The 22,188-nt window shown below is 44.6% G+C and overlaps 1 pseudogene; it reads left to right on the forward strand.

The window, feature by feature from the left end:
• The window catches only part of LOC145813180 (protein NRT1/ PTR FAMILY 2.11-like), a 105,557-nt pseudogene extending 84,625 nt beyond the window's left edge, over positions 1 to 20,932 (forward strand).
• The last annotated feature ends 1,256 nt before the right edge of the window (positions 20,933 to 22,188 follow it).

A 22,188-nucleotide genomic window follows, 5' to 3' on the forward strand; every position in this document is an offset into this window, starting at 1 on the left:
GACACTTGACTTGAAGACAAAGAAATGGTGAGCTGCCCGGCAGTGTGCTGCTGGATAGACCCTCCGACGATCAAGTTAGACCACTTGAAGAAGAAGAGAGCACTTTTTAGAGAGAGAGAGAGAGAATTGTTCAGATCGCATGAATTGCTTACCTTCGTTCCCCCTCCTTCCCTTTTCTAGGCTGGCCATGCAGCCTCAGGGATTGTGCACGCACTACCTCTGTTGTCCTTCCCTGGACAGGTGCCAGTGCTCGTCTCTTACTACCTTACGCGTGTAAAGGCCAAAACCTCCAAACAATATGTGTGGAACTGCCAACGGTATTAACGCATGCCAGGAGTGGATTTCCTCTCCGTCACACCATTGGTCCAGGTGGCACACTCTACCAGGCTGTCACGACCGACCTATCCCATGTGAGTAAACACAGCCATAATCAATACAACCGAGCTGTAAGAAGGCGATCCTTTTGGACTGACTGGCCGTGAGGCGTACTGGCCTTCTCCCCAGTGTAAATTCATTCTGGGCCATGCTTTGCTCGGTCTAGACGCACTATTGCGGATCCGACCGAATGCCTAGCCGAATCACAGCTCGGTCTGGCTTACGCATGATTCCACGCTCCGGTCAACAAATATAGCTCGACCCGGCGTGGCGGGACGGGCAACCGCTTCGACCGAGCAAACAGCTCTCGCAAGGTCTGTCATAACTCGCGTTATTGCAGCTCGGTCGTACTTATCCGGCGCAAATCTCCCTTTCAATTTCCCTTTAATCCCATCCGAGCTGAGCGTGATTGGGATTACCGCCACTATCGAGCTATCCTATTTGGTCAGTCTTTTGAATTGCGCCAGTAGTCTTGTCATCGATCGTATAGCCGTACTAACAGAGCCATCTCTTCGATGCCACGTGGCTTCACACCATTGGACCCATGCAGCCCCACAACTGTCTCCCTCACGCGTAAAATTCAAATGTCTGCCACCTTTTGGATTTCCCACTCTTTTTATTCACATATGAGGGGTCCCCCATGCCCTTACTGTTCACCTTCCTCTTAGAGCCAAACCCTAGCTTTCGAATCGTCGAGCTCCTACCACCACCACCTTTGCTGTTGTTTGCCTCATTTTCAACCATCTCCATTCTTTCAGAAGTTGCAAATAAGCTCGTGATCGTTTGCTCTCTGATTGGCATCCGATATCAGTAAGTTTTTCCGCCCATACTTTGTATTTTCCATTTGTGTTCTTCAAGTTCTTCATTTTTGTTCTTCATGTTCTTGCTTGGGACTGTTAGAATCCTACCAGTACCCCCTCTTTGGGGTAGTACTGGTACACCCTAGGAAAAACTGGAACCGGAGAAGCAGATGGGGCTCCCATGCCCCTTGTTTCCCCAAGTTTCAGTGCACAAATTCCATATTTAGGATAAACAGCTTGAACCCTGGGTAAGATCAAGCTAAATCCACCATTTAGATCCATAATAGGATTTAGCCAAGTAAAAACTTGTTTAAGGTCTCTTCTTGGGGCCTCGACCGAGCTAAAAACCGGAACCGAACTAGGAAGGCCAAATCGGCCAGATAACTGAACCGAGGTAGAGTCGGACCGGTCAAACGGCCCAGAAAACTTTTACTGAGCTAGGAACGTCCATATAGAAGCCGTGCAATTTATGCCACACTAATCCTTGGCCTTATTTCTTAATAATGCAAAACAAACTAGGACCGACCAGGCCCATTCGGCGTTACCAACCGTGAAGCTCAAAGTCTGAGCAAACACTCAAAAACTTTTCACCGAGATACGACCTAAGTCACCCCAATAAATAAAACCGGGATAGATGGGGAAATACTGGTTCATGGTGAGTTCTCTTGGGGCACTGGCCGAGTTCCGTAGAGAGTACAACATCCCAGATGATGTCCACTTGGAGCTCGCCAAGAAAGGAGACACTCCTTTGGGCGAGCTGGACAAATGCCCCTTCACGGTGGTGTCCATAGTAGAAGGAGGCCTGCGCTTCCCGGTCCAACCACTGATCTGCGAGTTTTTGAGGCAGACAAGGCCGTGCCCAGTCTCCAACAATACATACAAAATAATAAACGGTGTGGCCGAGCTAAATAGAATACTCGGTCCGAATCTCGACCTCGCTGAGATATTTCACCAATATACTTTTAGCAAAAATAAAGGTGGGCTTTGCTGGTATTTGAAAGTCAGGAAAGCCCGAGCAAAACTCATCGAAGTTAATTCGTATAAAGAAACTAACACTGATGACTTCCTGTGGGTGTCCGGTCATTACGAGGACACTGAGGCGCCCATACCGGGCTGGTACATTAGGAAAGATTTTGGGAGTGCCGGTGAGCATCTCGGCGAATCTAACACTTCTTCTTTTTGCAGATTATAAGCTCTTGGCAGAGGATTACTCCCATGCTAAACAGGAAGCTATAAGGGTTTTGTTGCGTCATCCGACTGAGGAGCGAGAATCACGAAAGTTGTTTGGCTTCGAATCGAGCTACCACTACGCAGTGCCGCGCAAGAGCAGAGTGATCGACTTTCTACGCGCACCCTCTCCAGAACCAGATCCAAGCCTTCCACCGATCAAACTGGTCCCTCTGGCAGATGAGCAAGAAATGGCGAAGATTCGAGCAATCAAGTCAATGATCACAAGCGAGGCAAGCGACTCCCAGCCACTGGAGGCATCTGTGGGGACTTCTTTTATACCGGCCGTGCAAGAGGAGGGGGCTGTGATGGCTCTTGCCAGCGAACAAGCTACGGGTCGGTCGAAGAAGAGACCGAGAAAAAATCAAACCGAACAACATCTGGCCGACGAGGATTCAACCGAGCATGCCTCTATCGACTTGGGGGACCAGACCGAACAGCCGATCATCGAGCCATCCACAGGATCCAGTGCCCTCCCGGTCTGGTCGCCCGAGTTATCATACAAAGGTTGGGTTGTCTCCACTGTGGACTTAGTCTACGCGGACAAGGATTACTCTCTCGGTTTCAATATGACCAAGGGGCTGCTCCTTCCCGCCGACATGAAGAAGCACGAAGAGCTGTCCGACCTGAAGGTGCTCCGCTCGGTCGCGAAGTCAATAATGTTGGTAAGTTGGCAGTCTTCTTGATCGTCAAGTTGTTGCTCAATTTTTTCTATTCTAACAATCTTCGTGTGTTTGCAGGTCGCGCAGAAGAACCATCTCACCCACAAGCGAATGATATTTGTGAGGAAGAGTGTGCGGGAGGCCATTCTCGACAATAAGGCCAAGGCGGCCGAGCTGCAAAAATTGAAGGCCGCGCAAGAAGAATCAGAGGTCGAGCGCGACAAACTTGCCGAAAGATTGGCCTGGGCAGATGAGGACAAGCAAAGGGCCCTCTAAAAGACTAAGGCTCGATACATAGACGAGCTCCGCAAGCTCCGCGACGCCCATAAAGCCGAGCTGGACAAGGAGGTCGATGTTGCTGAGAATCGCGGTTACGCAGAGGGCGAGAGGACTTATGAACGGCAGGTTCAGGGGACCAAGGACATCTTTTTCCAGTGCGGCTGGAAAGCCGCCATGGAAAAACTTGGCCTTGGCCCAGATGCTGAGGTGTTTCAAAACCCTCCTGCCGCCTTCATCCCGGCCCATATGTAAGCTTATGCTAGCGCGATGCAGAAGAGGCTCATCGAAGAGGCTAAGCAAGCAGCTGAAGCAGAAGCTACCGCCGCGTAACCTACCGAGCAAATTCCTCCTGAAGCTTCTGAGGGGGCCAAAGATCAAGAGACCGAGCAGGAGGTTGTCGCGGTGGTGGACGCTACGGTAGATGAGGTCGCGGAGGGATTGGTCGAGCAGACCGTTGACATAGATCTACATTGATCTTCGACCCTTTTTTCTTTCCCCCCCTCTTTTTTTTTATTTATTTATTTTTTATGTAACCGGGCTTGGCCCCACCATTGTAATCCAACTTGCTCAATCAATGAAAACTTCAACTTTTTGCCCACCTTGTATCTATTTCTGTGCAATCGTTAATATCTCGGTGATAATGAGCAAATTTTCTTCGACTTGAAATATCTGTGAAATATCTGTCAAATACAAGTTCCAGGTCGGGCAACCAAAATCAGCTCGGCCCGTAGGAAGTTGGGCAAAATGCCAATATTTTACACGGGCGAGCGAAATCAGCTCGGCCCTCTCAAGTTGGTCAGAACGCCAACATTTCATTTTGGGCGAGTAAAAATCAGCTCGGCCCTTACAAGTTAGGCAAAACGCCAACATTGCATTTTGGGCGAGGAAAAATTAGCTTGGCCCTTACAAGTTGTTCAGAACGTCGACATTTCATTTCGGGCGAGCAAAAATCAACTCGGCCCTTACAAGTTGGGCAGAACGCCAACATTTCATTTCGGGCGAGCAAAAATCAGCTCGGCCCTTACAAGTTGGGCAGAACACCAACTATTTGTACGGCTTGTCTTCACACCGGTGAGGAAAAATCAGCTCGGCCCAGTGCAAGTTGGTCTCCTAGCCCCTGGCATCCATAGTGGCCCAATGTCCTTGTGATGTCATAAACACATAATATAAGAAAAAAGTAGGGCTATCTTTCATTACATGTCAGCGATTTATATCAAATGCCAAAAGGCTAAAGGTTCAAAAGGCTAAGGAACAAAAACGATTACATTTCAAACGTAAAAAATCTTAAAATTAGCTGCATTCCACGGTCGGGGGATAGCTTTACCATCCAAGTCCTCCAGATGGCATGCCCCTTTGCCCGCAAGGCCAGTTACCTTATATGGTTCTTCCCAATTTGCACCGAGTTTGCCTTCGCCTGGGATCACCATGTTGCCCATTACTTTTCTCAAGACCCAGTCTCCGATCTTGAATACCCTTGGATGCACGACCTTGTTGTATTTCTTGGAGACCTCTTGCTGATAGGCTGCTATGTGGATTAGAGCCCGTTCCCTTCTTTCTTCAGCTAGGTCAAGTTCCAAGGCCACTGCTTCATTATTCAAGTCTGGCCAAAAGCTTTCAGACCAGATGGTTGGCATGCCGATTTCCAGTGGGATGACGACTTCCATGCCATAGCCCAAGGCGAATGGTGTTTCCCCGGTCGAACGTCTCGGTGTGGTGCAGTATGCCCAAAGCACATTGGGGAGTTCTTCAGCCCACCTCTCTTTGGCTTTCTCTAGCCGCTTCTTCAGCCCGTCCAGGATGGTCTTGTTTGAGGATTCTGCTTGACCATTTGACTGAGGGTAGGCCGGTGTTGAGTTATAGAACTCAATCTTTAACTCCTCGCAAAATTCGCGAAAGAGTTTTCCATCGAACTGAGTGCCATTATCCGAGATGAGGGCCTTCGGTATACCGAAGCGAGTGATGACATTTTGCCAAATGAATTTCTTCACATCTTTTTCCTTTATGGTTGCCAATAGCTCTGCCTTGACCCACTTAGTGAAGTAGTCGATAGCAGCGATGAAAAACTTGCGGTTGGTCGGAGCTGTTGGGAGTGGTCCCATAATATCCAACCCCCAAAGCGCGAACGACCAAGGACTTGTAAGGGGGAGCAACTCTCTGGCCAGCTGGTGGATTTAGTGAGCAAATTTTTGACATTTTTCACACCTTCGAACATATTTCTCCGTGTCCGCCTGCATGCATGGCCACCAATAACCTTGGGAAATTGCTCGGTAAGCCAAAGATCTTCCCCTAATATGACTCTTGTAGATGCCTTCATGAATCTCATAGAGGAAAGCTTCCACCTTGTCGGGGTGGACGCACTTCAGAAACGGCCCGGTGAAAGACTTCTTGTATAAGGCTCCAGATGGAGAGAGCCAAAACTGTTCTGACTTGGCCCGAATTTTGTTGGCCGCCTTCTTTTCTTCCAGTAGAATTCTATCTTTTAGGAAGGCGATGATGGGGTTCATCTAGGATGGTCTCAAGTCGGTGCAGAGTACTTCAGACACTTCTGGTTCCTCAAAGCTAGGCCGAGGTAGGAATTCTATCATCAAAGGATTGGGGAAAGTTGTTTGCATGGATGCAAGGCTGGCCAGTTCGTCAGCTGTGTTGTTTTCTTCGCGGTTGATTTGTTCCACTCTTATCGCGACGAGCTTTTTGATTTCTACGCGTACCAGTGCCTGATACTTGGCCATTCTTCCATCCCTGGCTTCATACTCCCCAGAGACCTGATTGACCACCAGCTTAGAGTCGCTGAATACCATAACAGTTGACGCTTTCATTCTTAATGCACTTCTCAATCCGGTGAGGAGGGCCTCATATTCTGTCTCATTTTTGGACGCCGAGAAGCCGAGCGTAATTGCTTGCTCGATAACCAGCCCGTCCGGGGAAGTCAGTACGATTCCTAGCCCGGCGCCATGTCTGTTGGAGGCCCCACCGACGAATAGCTTCCACATCTCGTCAATAAACAATTTCCAGTAGTCTGATGGGTTTTGGGAGCTTCTCAACTCCAAGGTACTGGTCGGTTCATTCTGGTCTCTTTCCATGTCTTGGTCGGGCTTGTCTTTTGATAAGTTATCCGGGTTCTCCACTTCGGCTTTCATTTGCCCTTCTCCCAGTTGTGATCCACCACTTGTCCATGTTGCCTAAACCATCAGTTGCGCCAAATCCGTGCTAGCCAAATCAACCGGGCAAATTGGATGCATTCTAGGGGCAAACTTCGCCACAAAGTCGGCCAGAGCTTGAGCTTGATTGCGGTACACGGTTGGAACTTGATGTCGTATTGCCCCAATTCTACGGTCCATTTCAAAATCCTCTCGGTAAAGTCCGCCTTTTCAAATAGCACCTTAAGTGGAAACTCAGTTAGCACGACTATTGTGTGGGCATGAAAATAGTGTGCCAGTTTTTTGGAAGCCATCATCAGGGCCAGGGCCAATTTTTCCAGCGGCAGATATCTTGATTCAGCCGACAGCAAGATCTTGCTTACGTAGAAGATGGGAAGGTGCTGGGTTCCTTCAGCACGGACTAGGACGGCGCTCACCGCATTTTGAGAGACTGCCAAGTAGTAGAGATACAGTTCTTTGCCTGGTTTTGGGGTGACCAGGATAGGGGCTGAGGAAAGTTGTACTTTTAGATCCGCCAACGCACGGTCACATTCGTCATCCTAGAAGAAGTTGGCCTTCAAAGTTTTGAAGAAGGGCCTGCAACGATCTGAAGACCGGCTTATAAATCTGTTCAGCGCGGCTGCCATCCCGGTAAGATGTTGCACGTCCTTTGTGGAGTTTGGGCGCTCCAGCTATTGTATCGCCTTGATTTGGGAAGGGTCGACTTCAATTCCTCGGTTTGTGACCAAAAAACCCAGAAACTTTCCGGTGCCAACTCCGAAGACGCACTTGGAGGCATTCAAACGCAGCTTGTGCTGTTTAAGTGTAGCGAACATCTCTGCTAGGTCGGCGAGGTGTTGAGACTTTTCCTTGCTCTTTACCACCATATCATCGATGTAAGCCTCCATGGTGCGGTCCAGAAGGGGAGCGAACATCTTGGTTACCATCCTCTAAAAAGTTGCCCCGGCGTTTTTCAATCCAAATGGCATGACTTTGTAACAATACAGGCCTCTTGGAGTGGTGAATGAAGTGATCTCTCGGTCCGGTTCATACATGAAAATCTAGTGGTAGCCATGATATGCATCTAGGAAGCTAAACCTCTGATGGCCAGCGGTTAAATCTACCAGCTGGTCGATTCTTGGGAGGGGAAAGCTATCCTTTGGACACGTGCGATAGACCGTCTTATAATCAATGCACACCGGCCATTTACTATTTTTCTTCGGCACCACGACCGTGTTAGAGATCTACTGAGGTTATTGCACTTCTTTTATTGCCCCTGCTTCCAATAAGTTCTTGACTTCCTCTGCCACTATCTCGGCATGGTGCAGGGTTGAGCGTCGTGTCCTCTAGATGACCGGCAGTGCATTCGGGAAGACATTCAACTGAAGGCAGATGAAGCTAGGGTCGTCGCTAGGCATGTCGTAAGGCATCCATGCAAAAGCTTCTATGTTGGAAACCAAGAAGTTGACATATTCGAGTCGCTCAGCGCTGGACAAGGATGATCCCAAAAGAAAGAACTTAGTTGGATCGTTCTCGTCAATGTGTACCTCCACCAAATCTTCAACTGATTTCTCCTCGGCCTTTCTTCCTACGTCTTCCAGGACGTCCTTTCCCTCCGGGCCCTCTATCATTTGAACGAACCCTCTGGCGGCTTGGCTGCCATTCACTGTGACGAAGCACTGTTTTGCCATTACCTGGTCTCCCCAAACCTTTTCTACCTGCCCGGTTGGCGCTGGGAAGCGCAAAACCTGATGGTAGGTCGACGCTACGGCTTGCATGGCGTGCAACCAGCCCCTGCCCAATATTAAGTTGTAGGTGGATGGGACCTTAAGCACCTAGAATTCTACTTGCTTCATGACCTAACCCGCTTTGACCAGCAATATGATCTTTCCAATCGGCCATTCTGGTTGAGAGTTGACGCCAACCAAAAGAGATGTTGCAGGGGCTAAGTCCTTGTCCTCCAACTTCATTTGTTTGAACGCGTCATAATACATGATTTCGACTGAACTCCCCTAGTCAATCAAAATTCTTTTGATGTCGAAGTCTTTGACGTGAAGAGTCACTACTAGGGCGTCATTGTGGGGCACTTGAATTCTCTCCAAGTCCTTACCTGAAAATGAAAGGATATCTTTTTCTTCGGTCTTTCCTTTCTTCACAGCGAGCTGAACAGAGAGTACCTCCCTCATGTGCTCGGCTTTCTTAATCATCCCTCTCAGCTCGTAGACCCTTGCCGGTTCAGTGATGCCATAGATGACATTGATTACACCTTGTGGCGCCGCGTCCAGGGCGGCTAGGCCGTTTGGTTCGGTCTGTCCCAACGGAGCGGCTTTCATGTCCCTATTGATGTATTGGTCCAGATGTCTAGCTGCCACCAGCTCCTCCAAATGTTGTTTGAGCGGCAAGCAATCCTCTGTTCGGTGCCCTCGTTCCTTATGGAAGGTGCAGCGATATCTTGAGTTGAAGCCTCTCTATGTACTCCCCAACTTGGCCGGCCAACGAACAAAAGGTTCACCTCGAATTTCACTCAAGATGTGGTAAATAGGGATTTTAAAGACCGTGGTGATACCGGTCCGCACTTTCAATTTTCTCTTGGCATCTTCCTCTTCGTCACGGGGAGCGTTAGCTCGGTCGTTTCTGCGACCTTTATTTCTATCATCGCGGTTCCAGCCACGACGTTGATCTTTTGACCAGTCGTTTGGGCTGTTGTCCTCCTGCCCCACCGAGTGAACCTTCCCTGCCATTCTTCTGTCTGTCGCGACCGAATTAGCTTTCTCGGTTGCGGAAGCGAAATCATCCTCCACACGGATGTGTTCATTGACCAGTTGCATTAAGGACTCCATGGTTGCGGGCTAGTGCATTGTAAGCGAGTCTCGCAGCCTATGTTTGACTGGGAGACCACGCTTGTATTGAGTAATCACCAGATTGGTAGGGCAGTTAAGGATCTCATTGTAAGTTTCCCAGTACTTCGCAATATATGCCTTCAGCGAACTTCCAGACTCCATCTTGGCGCCCAGGAGATGGTCAACCTCCTTTGGCGTTCGAGTGTTGGTTTTGAATCTGGTGACAAAGGCCTCCGCTAGTTGCTGTCATCCCTCGATATTCCCCTTCGGAAGCCTTTCGAACCATTTCAGGCCCAGTTCTCCTAAGCTTGCTGGGAATATGAGGCACATCAGGGCATCATTACACCGGTGTCCTGCCATTACTTGCCGGTAATGACTCACGTGCATGTACGGATCTGTCTTGCCGTCGTACAACGTGAACTTAGGCTGGTGGAATCCGATAGGGAGTGGTGTACTCTCAATTTTTGGAGACAGCGGCGTAGCTGTAAGTCTCGCTAGCTCTTTGTCCACGAGCGCTGGGGCCACCACTCTAGGTCTTGGTATTGCTATTTCCCCACTACAACGGATTTGGGAGCTTAGCCTCTGCAATGCCGGCAGTCTCTGAGCCTCCCTACGGCGAGCCCTCTCCTTCAACACATCCCTCAGGTCTCCCGAACGGGCGAAAAAGAGTTTCATGATGTCGATGATGGGCGTGAGGAATGGTAGGTGCTGTCGCGAGTGTGAGATTTGCCCACCTGTGGGTCGGAGTCCTTAACCCCATAGCTTCTGGTGATAGAGAGAGAGTGCATCCTTTATTGGTGGCGACTGCCAGAACGAGGAGACGGGGTGCGCTCACTAAGGCTGCCCTTTCCAGCAACACCCTTCCCCTTGATCTGGCATTTCAACACCTCCATTTCAGCCACTATCTTGCGAATGAGGGCATCCTAGTTTATGAGTTTGTGCTCCAGGCGCTGTGCATGCGACTCCTCCCACCGTCGACGGGCCTCTAGACTCCTCGAGCAATCAGTACTCCGTGCGCGTTTGTCTCGCGCATCTCTCGAAGAGGTTTCCAGGCCCGCCACGGCTGGAATAGCAGGGGGGCCTTCTCTTTGTCGAACAGATTCTGGCGTGACACCATCGATGACGGACAGTGGAGTTTCATCATTGTTAGCCATGGAAACAGTCGAAAAAGCTTGTAGAGTAAGGTTTGTGTATCAAAGAATTTTTTCCCATAGACGGCGCCAATTGTACGGCGGACGAAATATCCTTAGCTTTCCGTACTCATTGAACTCAAGCTTCACGTAACGACACCTGACCTGAAGACCAAGAAATGGTGAGCTGCCCGGCGATGTGCTGCTGGATGGACCCTCCGACGATCAAGTCGAGGGAGAGAGAGAATTGTTCAAATCGCATGAATTGCTTACCTTCGACGTTCCCCCTCCTTTCCTTTTCTAGGTTGCCCATGTAGCCTCAGGGATTGTGCGCGCACTACCTCTGTTGTCCTTCCCTGGATAAGTGGCAGTGCTCGCCTCTCACTGCCTTACGCGTGTAAAGGCCAAAACCTCCAAACAGTATGTATGGAACTGCCAAACGGTATTGACACGTGCCAGGAGTGGATTTCCCCTCCGTCACACCATTGGTCCAGGTGGCACACTCTACCGGGCTGTCACGACCGACCTATCCCTTGGGAATAAACACAACCATAATCAATATAACCGAGCTGTAAGAAGCCGATCCTTCCAGACTGACTGGCCGTGAGGCGTGCCGACCTTCTCCCTGGTCTAAATTCATTATGGGCCATGCTTTGCTCGGTCCAGACGCACCATTGCGGATCTGACCGAATGCCTAGCCGAATCACAGCTCGGTCTGCCTTACGCATGATTCCACACTCTAGTCGACAAATGTAGCTCGGCCCGACGTGGTGGGATGGGGAACCGCTTCGACCGAGCAAACGGCTCTCACAAGGTCCATCATAACTCGTGTTATTGCAGCTCGGCCGTACTTATCCGGCGCAAATCTCCCTCTCAGCAACCACTCAAAGTTCATATTATCTGCCATCACCAAGTCATCCCATTCCCATAAGCCAATTTCTTGGATTCCTTTGGTATTGTTGTCTTCTAAAATATTCAGCAATTAAATCAGGGCCAAATAGCCAAGTAGCCACCCAACTCAGACAAACTGCCATTCATCAAGACAGATCAACCAGCATAATACCCCTACAAATAGCCATTCATCCACCATTTGCTATTTGCTAGCACCTCAGAACGACCTTGTGGACCAACCTGTGGTCTCTCTTTTTAACCATGTAGTTATTCTATCAACTCCAAGCTCCCTTACTCAAATCAATTTAGGTAACTAACACTATTCCTGATTTATTTTATTTTATTTTTTTACTGCAGCATATAATTTGATTTTTTTTTAGTTTGTTTTTGTCAATAGTGATTTTTTCATTTAGGTTGGGTTATATAAGACGAGAATAAAATTTTAATCAACCGTGCTGGGGACCCCTAGTGGGGGTGACCCTCAGCACCCCCACTCCACGTAGGGCTCTATGATTGCCCGACAGAAAAAAAAAAAAAAAAAATTCAGCCAATAAAAAAATAGAGGGGGTGGTGGGATCCAATGCATTTTCTAATTTTAATATATATATATATATATATATATACAAAAAGTATTAAAAAAATCACTAAACAAAAAGTAGTTCAGCTTTTTTATGCTTTTTGTCTGATAAACTTTGACATTTTTTCATCTTCGGTTGGCTTTTCCAAACTTTCGTAATTTATTGAAATTTTTAGAATATATATTCTAGACAGATCAAATAAATATATAAATAAATAAAAATTGACTTGAAGTCTAAACACATAAACCAATCATAAAATTGGACGCAATGCGTTGATGGGCAAGATAATTTAGAAATGGATCCAATTTATAAATCCTGTTCATTTATACTTTTTTGTATCTAATTTTGTGTTCTATTTTTATATTTCTCTCAACAATGTTAATTTTATGACCCTTTGACATTAAGTCCAGAGTCGTATCTCGGATTAGATGATGAGATTGCCAAACATATTCATATCGATTGACCGAAATTGTGAATAACAAAATGGCCAATAAATTACTTTAAATCAATTTTAATTAATTTGGTATAATCTTCCTTCTTTTTTCAAGAGAAGGAACGGGAATAAGGGAAAAAAATTGCATTCACAGTGATAAGCTTTGAACTGAAGCGTCACGCTGGGAAAGTCGTAATCAGTAGATCAACCTCTAAGGGAGGAAGTTGCCAAGATTTTTGGAGGAGGGTGAGATGTATCAACTCTTGTGCCCAAGGCCCAGATATAAGCACTAATAACGCACCCACAAACAAGACAAACAAGCATTACGTGATTCGGTAATGCACCTATATCTACAGACAATGGATTTTACTAATTTCATAAGGAACAAACAACAAATACAACAATGGAGGAGGAGACTGATGTGCACAGTGGAAATTATGATACAGAATATAGTTCGTGCAATGAGTCCCAAAAGAATCCAACCACACCAAGATAAATTATGCAAATCTAAGAGAGAAACAAATCACACAATACCAAGATTTACATGGTTCAACCTCAGCCTACATCCACAGACAATCACAACGAGAACAATTCACTAATAAAAGAGAATAACACTCTCAAGAGCTACAATGGTGACAAAGGAAACTCACACAATACTCACCAAACCCAAATACAACCGCTCTCACCAAATCTAAAATTTTCCCTACACAACATGAAACATGAGTTTCAACCAACAGACACTACTGAACAACTCTCTCAAGGAGATACAAAGCAAATATCTAAGTGATCAAAGATGACACAAAAAACAAAGTTCCCCCTTCATTCAATCCCCCTAAGGGGAATTGAACACATGGCTTCCTTGGGACTAAGCCCTAAGGAAGGTATGGTGGCTAACTAGGCTAGGCCTAGTTGGTTAAAAACTAATAGATGATTGATATAATAAATTATTTAAAACTACTATATAGTTATTTTTTATTGGAAGAAAGCAAAAAACTTATTGATGTGGTGAATCATTTGAAATTATTGAATGATTATTTTCCAAATGTATAGATTATAGGGAAAATTAGTCTAGGGTCCCTCTCCCACTTTTCGTAATGGAAGGAATCCATAAAATTATTTTTTGATGTCTAAAGTCCCTAAACATATATCTGAGAAATTTAACTTTTGTCTCTCTCACTCTCTCTCTTTCTCTCTCTCAGTCTACCTCATTTTGATCACCACCACCAGACGCCATTCTTTCTTTGACTTTCGCAAATTGCTGATCACAATGCCTCTTATCTTCTTTCTCTTTCGCAAATAGCAAAGTAAAGAACAAAAGCAAATCGCCAAGTTCGATGGATCACCGCCGACTACGCCGCCGGGTGGAAACAACGACTCTTGGGATCTGATTTACGAGGCCGCGGGACAAGTGGCGAGGTTGAAGATGAACGATGAAGGACCTCCCAAAGCTAGAGGCCTTCTCGGCCCTCCTTGGTCTCTCGCTCCACTGCCTCTGAAAAACATCAACACCTCTTTCTATGCCAATCAGTGCCTCTCTCACAATATATACTTGTTCCCTCTTCTCATCTAGTTTGTTGATTTTTGGGTTTTGTTTATGTTTTGTTTTGTTTTGTAGTTTTAGCAAACGAGACATGACCAAATGATGAAACAACAGTGCTCTTCTTTGATTTGGGGAAGACAAACCAGAGAAATTTTGTTTTTATCGCAAAACCAGCTTCAACAATAGATAATGGGTCAAAACAGAGAAGGGAGAGTTGTTAATGGAGGTGGGCTCGAGAATAATAATGGAAGATATGCGAGGCCACTGGGTTTGTCTCAGTTCGCATGGCCTCCTTCGATGGATGAGGATTTTGATGCTGCCAATGCATTAAATTCAGAGAACAAGTACCGGTTTCGAGCTCGAGTTGAGAGTTCAGGTAGTCAGGATTTAGTGGTGTTGTCTACAGATTCTGTTAGAGTTAATGGGTTTTCTTCTGTTGGGGAGAAATAGAGACTTGGGTCTTTGATTGGTAATCACTCTTTGAGCACTGGGTTTGAACTCCAATAGTAGAATAGTAGTCTAGATTTGCTGAATTTATAATGACATATGTCAATGTTTAGATTTTGGTATATAAATTTCTTGGCTTTCAAGAAGTCAATTTATTCCATGCTATTTGATTATTGTTTTCTTTAAGAAGATTTTATGGGTATGTTTCTTGTTTCTTATGTGGTATGTATGCATGCAGGAGTGGTATGTATGCATGCAAGAATGGATGGTCTTGGATTGGGGCTTATTTTGCACCACAAGACTGTCAAGGATTCTCTTTATTTTGAACATCTATTTCCATTATTTTTTTTTCATTTGAATTGAATTTTCTCCAGAGAAATTCTCAACCCAGAGAAAATTCTTAACCCAGAGAAAATTTAGTTCAAATGAAAAAAAAAAATAATCGAAATAGACGTTCTGTGAGCTAAATTACTAGAGAAATTCTCAACTTAGAGAAAATTCTCAACCCAGAGAAAATTTAGTTCCATTGCCAAATACTCCGGGAAGCTTGCAATTAACTGTTGCACTTTGCCAAAGCTTCTTTCAACATCTTTGTTTCTTCTTCCATTGCCAATAGACGTTGTGTGAGCTAAATTACCAGAGCTAAATTTTAAATATTATTACACAAAAAAAAAAAAGAAAGAAAAAGAATAGCAGAAGTGCACAAGTTTCTTTTCCTTCTCTTTAGAGACAAAGTCTATCTTCATCCCGATAAGGTACTTCTCTGCGGTCAGTTTGATCTAGATTCTGTTTTTGTTTAGTATGTTTTTTTTTATGAATTCTACATACTCTCAGGTTTATTATCAGTTTTTTGGTATGTTTTCGATATGTTTCATCGTGATTTTGTTTGTTTGGGGTCAGATTAGAGTTTTTGAATCTGTAATAGGCTTCATTGCATTTTTTCCCTTCTGTATTTATCTTCTTGATGTATACAAAGTTGCCCATGATGCTAAAGTAGAGAAATTTGCCTCCATCTCTGGCATCCCAATCACATAAATTGGAATTTCTCTGGATTAGAGAGGAAGAATTTATCTGGTTTGGGTTGGAGAGGGAGAATTTCTCTGGGTTAAGTGAATTTCTCTGGATTGGAGATGAGAATTTTTTTGGTTTTCAGTAAATTTCTCTGAGTTAGAAAGGGAAATTTCTCTGGGTTGAAGTGAATTTCTTTGGAAAGTCCAGAGAAATGTGAGATTTTCTCTGTGTAGTATAGAATTTCTTTGGACTGGAATTTCTCTGCAATGAAATTTCTCCGGATTGAAATTTCTCTAGATCAACTTGAGGGACCTTAGACATTATGAAAATATTAGATGTCCTTTATGCTATAATGTCTTAATACGAGGGACCTTAAAAAAAAATCCTAGATTATATATAGAATGCGATTGATTCAAATTAAAATTGGTTAAATATTACCTTTATGTCAAATTAAAAATTGAACGGATTAGTAATTTTATCCATTAAAAATGATTTAGCTTCTAAGTTGGTTTGTGCCAATTAGATTAGTAATTTTACAATTAAAAATTTAGAAGAATGACCTTTTAGTGATTTTTGTTACAATTTGTTTACTTTTTATTTGATACTTCATTTTAAATTATCTTGGTCATTTTTCTTATTGTAAACTTTAATGTATATTTAAGCAAATTTTAACATATATATATATATTGGAAATAACCTTTTTACGAATACTGTGAAAAATAAAAAATAAAAAAAAATTAGACACATAATTTTTATTCTTAATATATGTATGAAAGATCCGTGTTAAAAATTTGCTTTTGATCCTAAAAAAATCAGTCAGTTGACAGAGACAATACTGTCAACACAACTCACACTCACACACACCACCCACTCTGTGTTTTTTAATATCTATGTTGCTGCTCAAACACGCATCCCATGCACTCCCATTTATACACAAAATGGGGGAGCCAAAGTTAAGATCGGCCACCAACAACCTTGCCAACAACCATCATACAAAAACTAGCTCGGCTGAAACTTGATTTACAAAATCTGTAGCTCACATGATTTTTCCATTAGTACCAGCCATTCTTGACTTCCAAACAATAATCAGCAAAAACTTCATTATTTAATTAGATGAATTATCTCCCATTTAATTGGGGATACGGTTAGCCACACATGAGCACTGAATACAGAAGTAACTTCCCAGAGAGTGCAGTTGAATAAGAAAATGTACATTAGGTACATAGTCATATCTGTGGGATATCATCACCCCATGTGAGGGGTGAAGCCAACACACATGAGTTGGCCATGTTAGGAAGCCAACCTTTAGCCATGTGAAAAAGGAGTTGGCACAAGCTGGCCATGTGCTGGCCAGCCCCTCCATCCACCATTGTCAAGTGTATAAATGAAGATGGGTGAGAGGAGAACTGTGAGAGAGAGCAAAGCAAGCCATAGAAAGTGAGATATGTGAGGCGGAGAGACCGTCTCCCTCGGTGTGAGCGAGGGAGACGGGTGAGTGGGTGAGTGAGGAGAGTGTGAGCTCCTCCTCTATTGTAATTTTTCTGTAATATCTCCATTGTTATAGTGATAACCGGCTACTCTCCCGTGGACGTAGGCATTGAGGCCGAACCACGTTAAATATTGTGTCTCCTTGAGTGTGGGTGTGTTTTTCTGCATGGAATAATTTCTATAAGGTTTTGGGCGGGATCCCAGATCCCAACAAGTGGTATCAGAGCCTCGTTGGTGGCGTTTCGAAACAAAAACAGCGTGTTGTTTGAAACTGCCCAGAAATCAAGTTGCTAGAAATCAAGTTTTGAGCATACCAGGAGCAAGGGCTCGAGAAGAGGAGTCCAACCATATAAAGCAAACACCCAGAGAAGTCCCCACGCGCCCTCACGCGCCTCTTGAAGAAGGTGTGTGAGGCCCAGTCTCTGCACGCGCCCCCACGCGCCGTAAAGACAGTCGGCGCGTCGGCCCAGTCTCACGCACGCGCCCCACGCGCGGACGAATGAAGAAGACGAGTGGGAGTAGCGCGTGTCCACCACGCGCGTGCCACGTCAGCGTGCCACGTCGTCAACACGTGGCGACACGTCAACAAAGGTTTGCCACGTGTCTGCCCCGTCAACCAGAGGCAGGGAGGGATCCAGTGCTACGCGGCAATGGTGCAGCCGCAGGAGGAAGGATCCAGTGCTTCGCGGCTACGGTGCAGCCGCAGATCTGAGGCGTACAAAATGTTTTGGCTAGATCTAAGCCATTTGGAGTCCGTTTTTGGCGATCCAATAGTGGTTTTCAACTATTTGGAGTATTCCGGACACATCCGTACGGTCATATTTTGGAGACGGAGTTTCTGTAAAAAGAAGGCAGATTAAAGAGACGAACGGCATCAGGTGCAGTGGACGGAATATTCTGTTAGTACACGGAATATTTCTTGAACTTCTGAAAATTACAATTTGGCCTAGAATTTTCAGAAAATTGTGGTGTGGCCCAACTTTTGGGGAGATTTTTTCAGTGAGGTCCTTGGAAGTGCAGCGAAGGTTGGTCCTAGCTAAACAGACCGCTCCGGACGCAACCGCGAGGTCAGAATAGTGAAATTCTGAACGATTTTGAAAGATTGACAAAACATGGGAGTTTGTCATCTTCAATAGTCGAAGGAAGGTTGCCGGATATTGTGGAACGCTGCAGATTCACTAAAGAGGTAAGAATGGGTAGATTCTGACCAGATTGGACAACCAGATACAGATTGAGATAGATCATTGAAGACTAGAGGAGATCAGGCTTGATCAAATAGCAGATCGAGGGAGATCAGGATTGGTCAGGGCCGATCAGAGGATTGCAGACATGATTATCTCAAAGGTCTAGGAAAGTTCTGTCAAAAAGACACTGTCTAAGGAGACTGGTTCTTAAGTGGGACCGGTTGTGACCCCACCAGTCTTTCCTGGGAACTTTCCTGGTTGTTGAGGTATTCGGAGGATCTGGTTCAATTAGAAGAGAAGACCATTCCTCGACGGATAGATGATTTGGCAACAAGCCAAAGAGAAGGCTAAGGGACACGGAGGTCCCTCAACTACAGCAGTTGCAGTGAATTCCTCTGACGATGAGGAGGTGATAGAGAAATGTTGCAAGGCAAATTGTGCAACAAACTGTATAGACTGGAAGGAAAAGTTTTGACAAAGATGAGTGTTGTCAAATGCCAGTCGAAGGGTACAAAGAGAGAACATACGCAACCAAAGCGTATGATTGAGCAAGGCGTTCATCAGGAATGGCGAAAACGGTGCACGAGAACGCAAGGAGGCAGTTCAAAGGTGCACAGATCTGAGCCAGTGAAGCCAATCTTGAAGAAAGTTCAGAGCAAAGAAACCAAGTCTGTAGAGACTATGCCAGTGAAGAAGAGAGTTTCTTTTGCTCCCGTGTTAAAGACATTTTGCAACCTCTCAAAAGATGCATTGAAGGGAGGGATGCAATTTCGAGTCGCAAAGTGAGCTTTGCAATGCACTCCAATAAGGGGGTGCAAGCACTATGCACGGAGTTGCATAGTGGTAACTTGTACAGACCGGTGGAAGTTGTCTTGGCAGAAGGGCTAACTGTCAAACATCAGTACGGACGTACAAGTGAGACAGAATCGAACATCAGGGATTGCAGCACAGACAACGGGCGTATGAGATCGCTGGGAAGTTGTTCTGAAGTGCAGAAAGCAAAGGCTGGTTGTTCAGAAATAAGCTCCGAGCAAGGAAAATTGAGGATGTTGATGTGTCAAAACTCTGAAGTTTTCTAGTTGCTCCCGTGTTCATCATGCAAGGAGTTGCACGGTAATGCAAGGGTATCCCGAGCAGGGGGTGCAGGACATCCAATCAGGGGGTGTCGGATATCTTGGTTGCGCAAGTTCAAGCATAGCAGGTATAGACATCCAAGACAGAAGCGTGGAAGAGATCTGTAGGAGATAGGAGCAGCGGTTCTCTCCAAATCAGAGAGTGGTGTGAGTTGAGTTGAGGATGTAGGATTCCCTCCTCCTCTTGTATCTCTGGTGTATTATCTCTAGCTTTCAAGGGATGCAGCGTCTCAGTGAGAAGATGCAAACTGTGTTTGGGCGTGACAAGATTAGCAGCAATGTGTGTTGTAGATCACCTCACATGGGTTGAGGGGGTGATTTGTGGGATATCATCACCCCATGTGAGGGGTGAAGCCAACACACATGAGTTGGCCATGTTAGGAAGCCAACCTTTAGCCATGTGAAGAAGGAGTTGGCACAAGCTGGCCATGTGCTGGCCAGCCCCTCCATCCACCATTGTCAAGTGTATAAATGAAGATGGGTGAGAGGAGAACTGTGAGAGAGAGCAGAGCAAGCCACAGAGAGTGAGATATGTGAGGCGGAGAGACCGTCTCCCTCGGTGTGAGCGAGGGAGACGGGTGAGTGGGTGAGTGAGGAGAGTGTGAGCTCCTCCTCTATTGTAATCTTTCTGTAATATCTCCATTGTTATAGTGATAACCGGCTACTCTCCCGTGGACGTAGGCATTGAGGCCGAACCACGTTAAATATTGTGTCTCCTTGAGTGTGGGTGTGTTTTTCTGCATGGAATAATTTCTATAAGGTCTTGGGCGGGATCCCAGATCCCAACTATATCTGCATAGATGATGAGGATGCAATTAATTTTCATGTCTTCAATATTACACTTTTCTATCTTGCTATATTCATATGTTACTAATTCCTCACTAGGTAACCAAAAACATTGATGATCCCAGATTTCTCAACAAAGCAGTAATCATTACCATAGAAGATCAAATCAAACCAGATGGTTCAGCAGCCAATCCAACAAGTAGAAGAAGTGAAATGCGTACTAAGAGTACTCCCCAAATGGGAAGCAGGGACCGTCTACTCCATCTCCCTAGTCCAACAGCAGACCTTCATAGTCTTCCAAGCCCTCCAATCCAACAGGCAACTAGGCAACACCGGTTTCCTAATCCCAACAACATCATACAATGTCTTCCAGATGCTAAGCCTCACAATTTGGATACCCATCTACAACAGACTCATAGTTCCAATGCTACAAAAGCTCACAAAAAAGGATGACGGTATCACAATCCTCTAGAAGATGGGCGTGGGCATGGTTATCGCTGTATTCACTATGATCCTATCAGCAATTGTTGAGAAGGAAAGGAGGACATTGGCTCTTACAAGGCCAACATTGGGGATTGAACCGAGAAAAGGCAAAATTTCTTCTATGTCTGGGTGGTGGTTAATCACTCAGCTGACACTAACGGGATTTTCTGAGGCATTTACTATCATCGGTCAAGTTGAGTTCTTCTACAAGCAATTCCCGGAAAACATGAGAAGCATAGCTGGATCTTTCTTGTTTTGTGGATTCGCATTGTCTAGTTATTTGAGTAGCTTCCTTGTGTCTATAGTTCATCGTGTGATAGGTGGAGTTGGGAAGAGGAATTGGTTGCCAGAGGATCTTAACAAGGGGAGATTGGACTATTTTTACTACTTGATTGCTGGTTTGGAGGTCTTGAATTTGGGATACTTCATAGTTTGTGCGAAGTGGTACAAGTACAAAGGATCTAGTGTCAATACCCTTGATGTGGCCCTGGAAAAAATGCCAATTTGAAAAGAAAAAACGTCTTGTTTGATATAGAAAATGTTAAAATCTTCAAACCAATATGATCATGGCATAAGAAGGTATAGTGTGTAGAATGACATGTAAAATATGAAACGTGGATCTAGATACATGATACAAGTACGATACTATATGGATATGGATATGATGATTGACAAAATTTAAAAACATAAGAAATAAGTGTGGCTAGGAATATTGTCACACTACAAGAAAATACACATTTGGTGACTAAATTTTTAGTCGCCAAAAGTGATGTTTTAGTCGCCAAAAGTCAGGTTTCAACTTTTCCCGACTAAATTTTTTAGTCGCCATGTTTGTCGCTGGAAAACAGTCGCGGAAGGTATGGGCGACTAAACCACTTTTAGTCGCCAAAAACAAACTCTGTAGCGACTAAAATTTTCATCGCCAATGCTCATTTATATTTTTTAAATTATACATTTGGCGACTAAAGTTTTAGTCGCCAATAGTGAATGTTTTTTTTTTAATTTATACATTTGCCGACTATTTTTTTCGTCGCCAATACTAAAGCTTTTGGCGACCACCTGTTTTAGTCGCCAAAAGCATATTTAAAAAAAAAATAAATTTTGAACCAGTTGCTCCCAAGTTTCGAACCTGAGACATCCGACCACCACAGTCCAAACCTTTTGCCAAACGCTCCCTCCACTATGCCACTACACCATCACATTAATATATATGCAATATATATTATTTAATAGTATATTAACCGCTATTAATACAAAATAATATTTATAAATATAATTTTTTTAATTCAATATAATTTATGTAAAAAATAAATTATTTACTAAAAAAAAATTTAGGCCACTTTTGGCGACTAAAACCATTATTTAGTCGCCAATTCTATTATTTTGGGCTACTAATTATTTTTTTGTCGCTAAAAAAAGAAGTTTCAATTAAAAATCAGTAGTTTTGGCGACGAAACCTATTTTTAGTCACCAAAAACGTCCCCTTTTGGCTACTAAATTGAATTTTAGTCTCCAATACTCAGTTTTTAGCTACTAAATTTTTTTTTGTAGCCAAAAAGCTTCACTTTCAGCGACCAATCTGCTTTTTAGTCGCCAAAACCGTCACTTTTGGCTACTAAATTATTTTAGTCGCCAAAAATCGTCACTTTTGGCTACTAAACAACCTTTAGTCGCTAAAACCCCTACATTCGGCGACTAAACTGCCTTTTAGTCGCTAAAACCATTGTATTCGGCGACTAAAGTGTTACATCTTGGCAAAAAGGC

The sequence above is a fragment of the Camellia sinensis genome, chromosome 15, assembly GCF_055761805.1.
Source record: "Camellia sinensis isolate YWXY chromosome 15, ASM5576180v1, whole genome shotgun sequence".
NCBI lineage: Eukaryota > Viridiplantae > Streptophyta > Magnoliopsida > Ericales > Theaceae > Camellia > Camellia sinensis.